The 8,817-nt window shown below is 40.0% G+C and overlaps 1 long non-coding RNA gene across 1 annotated transcript; it reads right to left on the bottom strand.

Moving 5' to 3' along the window:
- Positions 1–2,571: 2,571 nt before the first annotated feature.
- Positions 2,572–5,125, bottom strand: LOC106831556 (uncharacterized). Its single transcript, XR_001398195.3, has 3 exons — positions 5,075–5,125; positions 4,768–4,940; positions 2,572–3,530 (listed from the first exon to the last, which is right to left on the bottom strand). It is a non-coding gene; the product is annotated as an uncharacterized lncRNA (long non-coding RNA).
- Positions 5,126–8,817: the final 3,692 nt, after the last annotated feature.

The raw sequence follows: 8,817 nt of genomic DNA, 5'->3' as shown, positions 1-8,817 counted from the left end.
TCTTGTTGACGTTGACTCCATTAGACAAAAGCCACAACCACAAATGTCTTTGAGATAAGCCTTTCACTACCTTGGGCTTCTTCTGAGACTGGAGAGAGATGATATTTTTTAAGCTTTTCAGAAATCTTATTCTCTGAACAGTCCTGTGAGGTCTGTATTAGATATTAGATATTCCTGCAGTCTTAACAAAGGGGTTTACAGCCACACCCTTGGCTACTTCTTCACATCATGCTTTCCTGCCAGTGCTCTGAATTTGATCTTTGTCCTGGAGCCATTTTTAACTTTAGCAGCATTGGCTATCTAGAGGGTCTGGGATTTGCAAAACTAGCAATTCCTGTATCCTTTATGCTCCGTAGGCCTTCTGTTAGTTTATCTCTCTTCTTTTGCATTTTACCATAAGCAGCAAGTAGAAGCCAGGTGATCCCTTCAACAGACTGCCTAGAAATCTTATTAGCTAGATCCTCCAACTCATTGGCTCCATTTTCTCCTTTCCACACTACTTTCATCGGTGCTGCTAACCTTTATGCTGCTACACAACAAGAATCTGTCTCTTGCAGTCTCTAATATCATTTTCCTCACTTTCTTTTAAGCCCTCACTTGCAGTCTTGTCAAAAGCCATCAGGCTTGTTTCTATTAACAATCACTTCAAAGCACTTTAAGCTTTCACTAAAATTCTTCTCAAAGTTCTTCCAGCTTTCCACTGAATGAGCAATTCCAAAACCAATCCCACACTTTTCGTTTCTTGTTACAGCAGTATCCCACTTCCAGATACCAAATTCTGCATTAGTTAACTAGCTAGATGGTAAGCTACCCTAAAACTTAGTGGCTTAAAATAAAAGTGATCATCTATTGTCTTTTATTTTCTGTGGATCAGGAATCTGAGAGCCCCATAGATGGGTAGGTTCTGGCTCAGCTCAAGCATAGTCTCTCACCTGCTCATAATCAAGACGTTGGCTGGGGCTACAGTCATCTGACGGCTTGACTGGGGCTGGAGGATCCACCACCAAGATGGCTCACTTACATGGCTGGCAAATGGGTGCTGGCTGTTGGCAAGAGACCTCAGTCCCCTTTTAAAATAGCCTCTTCAAAAGCTGAGAGATTATTCTTGCGACTTGGCTAGCGATCCAAGAGTGAGATCAAGGCAGAAGTGACACTGTCTTTTCTGACCTAGCCTCAGAAATCACCCACATTCTATTGTTAGAATCAAACCACTAAGTCAGGCCCATAGTCAAGGGGAAGAGAGTTAGTCTCCACCTTCTGAAGGAGGAGTGCCAAAGATTTTTGTGGACATATTTTAAAAGTATTACAGTATGTGTCTGAAATTCCAAGTAAATCAGGATTCCTGGGATACCTCCAGAACTTCCCCGAAATCTTCTAATATCCTCAACACACGGGATGAACAAGACCAGTATCCTTACAAAAAACTAAGGCATTAGGGCTATTTCAGTCCCACGTTAATCGAAAGTTCAAATGAGTAGAGTCAGGGCTGCAGAATCAGCCTGGAAATTTGGACATGGGAGCTGGCTTTGCCCTTCAGCCTCAGAGCAGACTGACCAGAGCAGGTGTCTTGTCCTGGAAGAGTCAGGAGTGCTCACTTACCAGGTCAATGGCCTGGTCTTGCCGGCACTAAAGAAGAACACTGACCCATGGAGGAAAGGAAAATGGTTTGTAAAAGTTCATGAAATAAAATAATTCCCAAAACCTGAGAAGACGGAGAAGGTAGGTATGGCTTTTTGGGGTCTGTACTTAAATTCTCTGTGTAATACCAATTAGTTTAAATATTGTGCTTTATAATTTCCAAAGCACATCCACACATATTCTTATGTTAATGTGCAGTATTTCTCGTGATACAGTAATAGTGGATTACCCAGTAATTTGATATTTGGGTTGGTTCTTGTTTGTATGGGTCAGAAGGAAAGAAATTCGAGTTCATCAATATTTTATGAAATTTTCACAATAAATGTGGACATTGGAAAACATCTGTAAATAGGGCAGTGTGCATTCACATTTGATAAATGATAGCTATTTCAATTCTACATACACGGAGTGTGGTCTTCAAGGAATCTGAAATCTCATCGATGAGGCAGCAGTATGTGCAACTGTCTTTAATATAAAGCTAATTAACCATTGTCTTCATAACACAGGAACTAATAAAGTGCTATGAAAGCCTGAAATAGAGAAATATTCACTTTGGCCAATAGGATCAAGATAGCTCTCAGAAACCTCAATCTTGGATGATGAATAAAATTTTCTTTCAAGAGGAGAGAGAGAAGGACAACGTAGGTGAGAGAAATAAATTGAGCAAAAGATTTGGAGGTAACTCTAAGCCCAAGGCGTGATGTAGAAAGTGCGAGCAGCCACAGGACCGGGATGTGAAATGGATGAGGCAGGTAGATAGTGGTGAGGGATGAGGTCCGAGTTAGGGTGAGACTAGGTTTGGGGTGGGGGTCACAAGGGCATGCTTCTGAACTGCCAACCAACCGGCCTAAGCTCCGTCTAATGCAAAGGGGAGTAGCGGCAGCCATTCAAGGACGGAAATGATGCAATCAGGTCTGTGTTTTCTGAACTATTATGAATCATTTTTTTCCCATTTTAATATTATATGTGCAACTTTCTTGATCGCAGAGGAAAATTAACATCTCCTGAACTTGCTGTGAGCACTTAGCATACTAACGTGTGAGAACGTACGAAAAAGCAAAGTGCTAGAAGAGCTTTGAGCAAAACATAATGAAGAAAAATATTCGGAAATGCTTACAAGTGTGAAAAACTCTTTAAATCCTTCCACTTAATTATAATCACAATAAAAACAACAACGAAGAATCATGGGTCATTCTCTAATCCACACATAGTATGTAAAGAAGAAGACAATCACGGCTCCGGAGTCCCAAACAATCGCGGAACAGACTTTTTGAAGGATCTTTCATGACTCTCCTTGTAGAGTTCACTGCCCTTCCTCAGACATTTACAGAAGTGTTAACATACCTTATTAAACAAAAATAAGTCAGAAAAAACAAAAATGAACGTTTCTCATTTTCTCCTTTCATCTTCATTTTTCTCCCAGACCAGGACCCACATGGAGCAGTTCTCCAAGCTTCCCAAAGGGGACAGCATGCTCGCCTGTGCCCAGCGTGGGATGGAGCGAAGACTTGGACCATCCTAGAAGCAACAGGGCTTTCTCAGAGTCTAAGATGCTGGAGCTCATGAAGTGATGCAAAGAATCTCCTTCTTGGAATGCTGCCCTTTTTTATTTATTTTTCTGATAGGGCTTAAATTTGAAAAGTAAATAAAGCAGAATTATCAAAAAATGGTCTCTTAATAGTTCTACTGAAGTTCAATTAGAACATGAAGCAGAAAATCCCAAGATCTAACTCATTTTTCAACCGGTGCTCCCAAGGGGTTTGTTGCTGAATGATTAATGGCTGGGCTGTGGGAGGTTATACAGAAGCGCTCTGAGATGAAGGGCATTGCAGTTGAGATAAGCGGGCGAGTGAAGGGGCAGAAGCAGACAGTCTGGAAAGCAGGCCACAGTCCTAGAAAAAGGAAAACATTTAAAGAGACAGAAAAACCTATGAGTTTAAGGCATGTAACCAAACACAGGATCTGATATAGCCTCTACTGATTATAAATAAGATGTGAAATGGGAGAATTACCCATTATTTTTTTTTAAGATTTTTATTATTATTTTTCCTTCTTTCCCCCAAAGCCCCCAAGTACATAGCTGTATATTTTAGTTGTGGGTCCTTCTAGCTGTGGCATGTGGGACACCACCTCAGCTGGCTTGATGAGCGGTGCCATGTCCGTGCTCACGATCCAAACTGGCAAAACCCCGGGCCGCTGAAGCAGAGCACGCTAACTTAACCACTCAGCCACGGGGCTGGCCCCCCATTTTTTTTTTAATTACTGTTTTAATACACTCTGGTAAAAATGTAGATTTGGATATAAAATGTAAAATCTAGAAATAAAACAAGGAGAAGCATAATAAGAAGTTATTCTTATTTCTAAAAATTGCCTTCTGTTTTTTAATTGAAATTATATTCAAATCATTCATACTGTGTTTAAAATGCAATGAAAAAATATCCTCTGTGCATTCCCTACATCGAGTTTTAGTCGACTACATTAGAGTCAAAAATAAAACTTTTTAGAATAAATATTACCACGGGTTAAATTTAAATTTTTAAATCTATAGAAAGATGAAAATTTAGATTGTTGAGTCAATTACTTTGCCACTTCATAAATCTGCATTTTTGTGCTCTTACATGTAGATGTGAGTTAAGAGTCATACGGGAGGAAAACTAGTGTGTGAGAAACTAGAGTAGTTCGCGTCGCTTCTCCTGGAGCTGGATACGGGATGGCCACTAAAAGACACACCGAAAAATAGGGGGAAAATGGGCCAAGGGAATTAAGGAATATTGAAGCAGCCATTTCTTCTGGCCTCTGCTCTGTGTTGATTACTGGAATAAAAGGGCCCTTTAAAAATATAGGATCCTCAGGGCCAGCTGTGGCATAGTCCTTATGTTTGCATGCTCCACTTCCACAGCGGGGGTTTGAGGGTTCGGTCCCAGGCATGGACCTACACAACCCCTCAGCCATGCTGTGGCTGCAACCCACATATAAAGTGGAGGAAGACTGGTAGCACAGATGTTAGCTCAGGGCTAATCTTCCTCAGCACAAAAAAAGAAAGAAAAAGAGAGAAAGAAAATTATATGTAGGATCCTTTTTTCCTCCCTTAGAGGATTTCATAAGAGGACAAAAGCAGACAAACGGTACCTGTGCTCCAGGAGCTTCTGGCTGCTTCCTCTTATCCATCCTGGGGACTCTTTCCTTACCTCTGACAGATCTGTCTCTTTGGGGATTACATCAGCACCTTTAGACTGGCCTCAGGGACCTCCTAGGAAGCCCGTGAAGACGTTGAAACCACGACGCCCTCGCAGCCTGGTGTTCTGTGTGAAGAGAAGAGGTCCCTGAAGGCCAGTGGAGCATTTTGCTAATTTAGGGGTCGGGGGTGAATCCACGGCTTTCCAGGAGACAGTGGAAGAAAAACATCTAAGAGCCACGGAGCTCTGTCCCTGCCTACCTGTAAACTGTCGCCAGAGTGACGCTCGAGTCTCTCACACTCCGGTGTCCTACGTTCTGGACCGTGTCCCGGCTCCTGGGCGGAGGGAGCCGGCTGACATCTGAGCTTCCGCGTGTTTGCCTCTGCACACCTGAGACGTGAGTTCTCTCACTGCAAACACAGATGGCAGTGTTTCAAGCCGTCGCTTCCAGTGGAAAGTAGACGGGAAGGGGAATGAGGGAGAGAGCCAGGGACCGCGGGGTGTGAGAGGAACCCGTCGAGCTCAAAATGAAACCTGAGTGAAAACAGGTTTACGCTGGGAATTTTCTGAGGATCAGCTAACAGGGAGAAGCAATAATTACAGCAGATGTATTGCAAATATTTTCAGGCCAACAGGGGAACAGCAGCAGTTTTCTCTCTGAAGTGAGCTCTCTTTAAAGTCACCTGATATCGGAGTTATCTTCACCAGAGACCCACGGGATTCAACGATCGAACCTGGACTCTCTAATTTCTCCCAGAGAGGTCTTGCCACCTCCTGAGGGCACAGCACAAGGCACGGGAGCATGTTAGAAATACCTGTGATAATTACGTTGGTAAACAAGACTCAGGAGGTGTCCTCCACGCCTTAGCTATGCAGATTGTCTAGAGAGTATTTTATATTTTATTGGATTTTAAAAGCAGCTTAGGGAACAGAAATAATGCTTAATGTTTACTACAATAGAAAAGGCAGAATGTAGAGAGAAGGGAGGAAAGGAAATGATTTGAATACATTACTGCAAAGCTGAACATATTACTGCAAAAACTGCAATATAATATGATATAACCAAATATTTGCTTTGAAATAGATAAGGACATGATTGATGCTATTCTGGTGCCTGGGAATATCTAAGGGAGTACTAAATACTCCTTTACGTGCATTCCAGGGACATAAAAGGTATGTTTCACTGGACATGACAATCTCATTCAGTCAGCTATCTTCCCCCAAAAAGTGTTCCTGAAGTTAGATTACAGGATAAGCCATAGGTGTCTTAAAATGAATTTTGTAGTTAATTGCTGAAATTCAAATCTCCATTAATATCATTCAGGTGATTTCTCCCAGGATGTTCTCTCTCGGATTAGCGGTACAGGACAAAGTCCACGGAAATACTGAAGAGTTACTGGATAAAGACAACAGCAGAGTACCTGAAAAGACCAGTTCCTGGTGAGCATCTTTCCTCCGTTTATTTGAGAAGCACACGTGGTGATGTTTGCAACCAGAAATGCAGAAGGTGAAGCACTCAAGCAGCCGTGAGCCAACAAATGCATGTTTGCAATTCTAAGTACGGCACTGAGAACAGATACCAGGATGGGGCACATAAGGTGGCTTTATCACCTACTATCTGTGTGTCTGTAACATTCCCTTGACTGTTTCATTTGTAAAGTGGCCATAATAATAGCACCCACCTCGTAGATTGTGTTTTGAGAAAATTAGGGAAAAAAAGAAAAACAATTAGATATTCACCCAGAGTGTGATCCAGCAAATCCATCCTTAGTGATTTACCAAAAAGAAATGAAAACGTAAGTTCACAAAAAGACTTGTATCAAAGACTCAAAACAGCTTTATTCATGTCAACCCCAAACTGGAAAGAGCCCGGATATCCATCATTAGGAAAGCACAGGAACCATGGGTGGTATGTCCACACATTGGAATACTACTGAGCAATGAAAAGGAATGAACTATTGACACAGGTGACGTGGATGCATAAAAAGGCATTAGGCTGAGTAAAAGATGTGCTACATAAAAGAAAACATACTGTACTGATATCGAATTCTAGAGGAGGAGAAAAATCATCACTGGTGGAAGAAAACAAGAAGATTTTTGTCTCTGAGAAAGTGGGTGAGGAATGACTGGGAAGAAAATTAAAGAAACATTGTGAGGCGATCGTGATGTTCTGTATCTTGATATGGCATTGAGTTACGCAGGTGTAAGTATTGGCCAAAATTCAGAGGATGTGCACTTATAATTTCTGCATTGCATTTTATGTAAATCTTACAACAAAATAATATAAATAAATATAAAATTCTAATTCATGGTAAGCATGCTTAAGTATTTAGAAGGAATTATGCTATCTGCAATTTATTTTAAATGCATCAAAAACATATAATGATGCCTGCAATTTACTTTGAAATACATCAAAACCATATGATGATTAATTGATGGGTAGAAGAATATAAAAATGGATAGACGTGATAAAGAAACTCTAGTTAAATTTAATGCTAGAATCCAGGTGGTGGGTATATGGATGTTCACCTAAAAATGCCTTCAACTTTGCTGTTATCTGAACATTTTCATAATAAAGTGTTGGGGGAAAGTACAAAAGATGTCTAGCAAAAATATTAACTTTGATTATCATTATGCAAAATGATTTTACACTTATATGTTTTCATAATAGTAAACCCAAGCAAGTTTCTTTAGTTCTTTGAAACTCTGTATTACATATTTCCTCACAATTATCGACAGATTTACCCTACACAGGCACTAACCATATTTTTCTTCACTGGCCATTTTTATAGAACAGAAGTTAAATGAGCCCAGTCTTTTGCAATTAATTTTTATAGCAGCATTGATTAGATTTCCCCAAATAATTTATTTCTCACTTCATACCCTAGAAGGTAATCCCATTAAATATAGTAGTGTAACATTTTAAACCACACTGCCTTAGCTTCCCATTGAAAGATTTACATAGGTCTGAGACAAGAGCTATTTCAGCCTAATGATCTGTATATAAGAACAGCAAAAATATAGAAGATAGGAATAATCAATCTATAAAATGTTATATATCTCCTAAGAGTTGTCTAAGTAATCAAAGATTTCCTGCTAAGGGTCATTATACATCGCCATGACTCCAGTTAACTAAACACTCAAAATGTATGTTTCTTGGGAATTTAACATTACCTCTGCACAGCTGGGATAGTAAATTATTTGGTGTGGGCCGTTCGAATATACAGCCTAATTATCTAATTCAGTCAGTAAATAAAATCTAGCAATCGTCTGCAGCCTACAGGGTACCAGATAGACTCTCTGGGAAGTTATAGAGCCTTAGACACAGCCCTGAACCTTGGAGAGCCTGCATCAAAGACAGTTAAAGATTCAGTGCAAAAACGAAGAGGAAAACTCCACTCTAGCAGACCTTTCTGCCTTGGTGAGGGACAACGCAAAGATACAATGAAAAATAAACAGAATGTGGTGTCCTACGAAAATACAGCACACAGACAGAGAAAGTCAACTAAAGTACCTCTCCCTCAGGAATGCCAATTGTAAGGTACAAATGCAATTTTAAGTTGCTAATGAATTCACGGGTCAATAATTTCAATGTAATAGCTTAATACTGAGTTGAGAGAAAGGAAAATGAATAAATATCTTCTAATGCTGTTGACAGTTATTGAACACCTTTTTAGGCACTCTGTTAAATACTTTTCCACTAATAGTAGAAAAATTCTCATAATAATTTTATGAGGTAGATAATATTTTTTGCTTATTGTATTGATTGATTGAGGAAATTGAGGTGTAGGAGTTATCTGCCCAAATCCACGTGACTAGTAAGAAAGAGAGACTGGAATTGGTGAAAGTGTGATTCCATACATTCCGAGGCCCTCCTGTAGCCAGCACCTGCCACAGAAATAAGTCTGAAGGTCAGAATTAGGTTAAATAAAGAATTTATGTAATATTTTTCCAAATATTGATATGTATTCTAAACTATCTCAAATAATAAGTGATCTACACT

The sequence above is a fragment of the Equus asinus genome, chromosome 11, assembly GCF_041296235.1.
Source record: "Equus asinus isolate D_3611 breed Donkey chromosome 11, EquAss-T2T_v2, whole genome shotgun sequence".
In the NCBI taxonomy this organism is placed as follows: domain Eukaryota; kingdom Metazoa; phylum Chordata; class Mammalia; order Perissodactyla; family Equidae; genus Equus; species Equus asinus.
The sequence above is the reverse complement of the archived record's forward strand: the minus strand, read 5'-3'. Positions and strand labels throughout refer to the sequence as shown.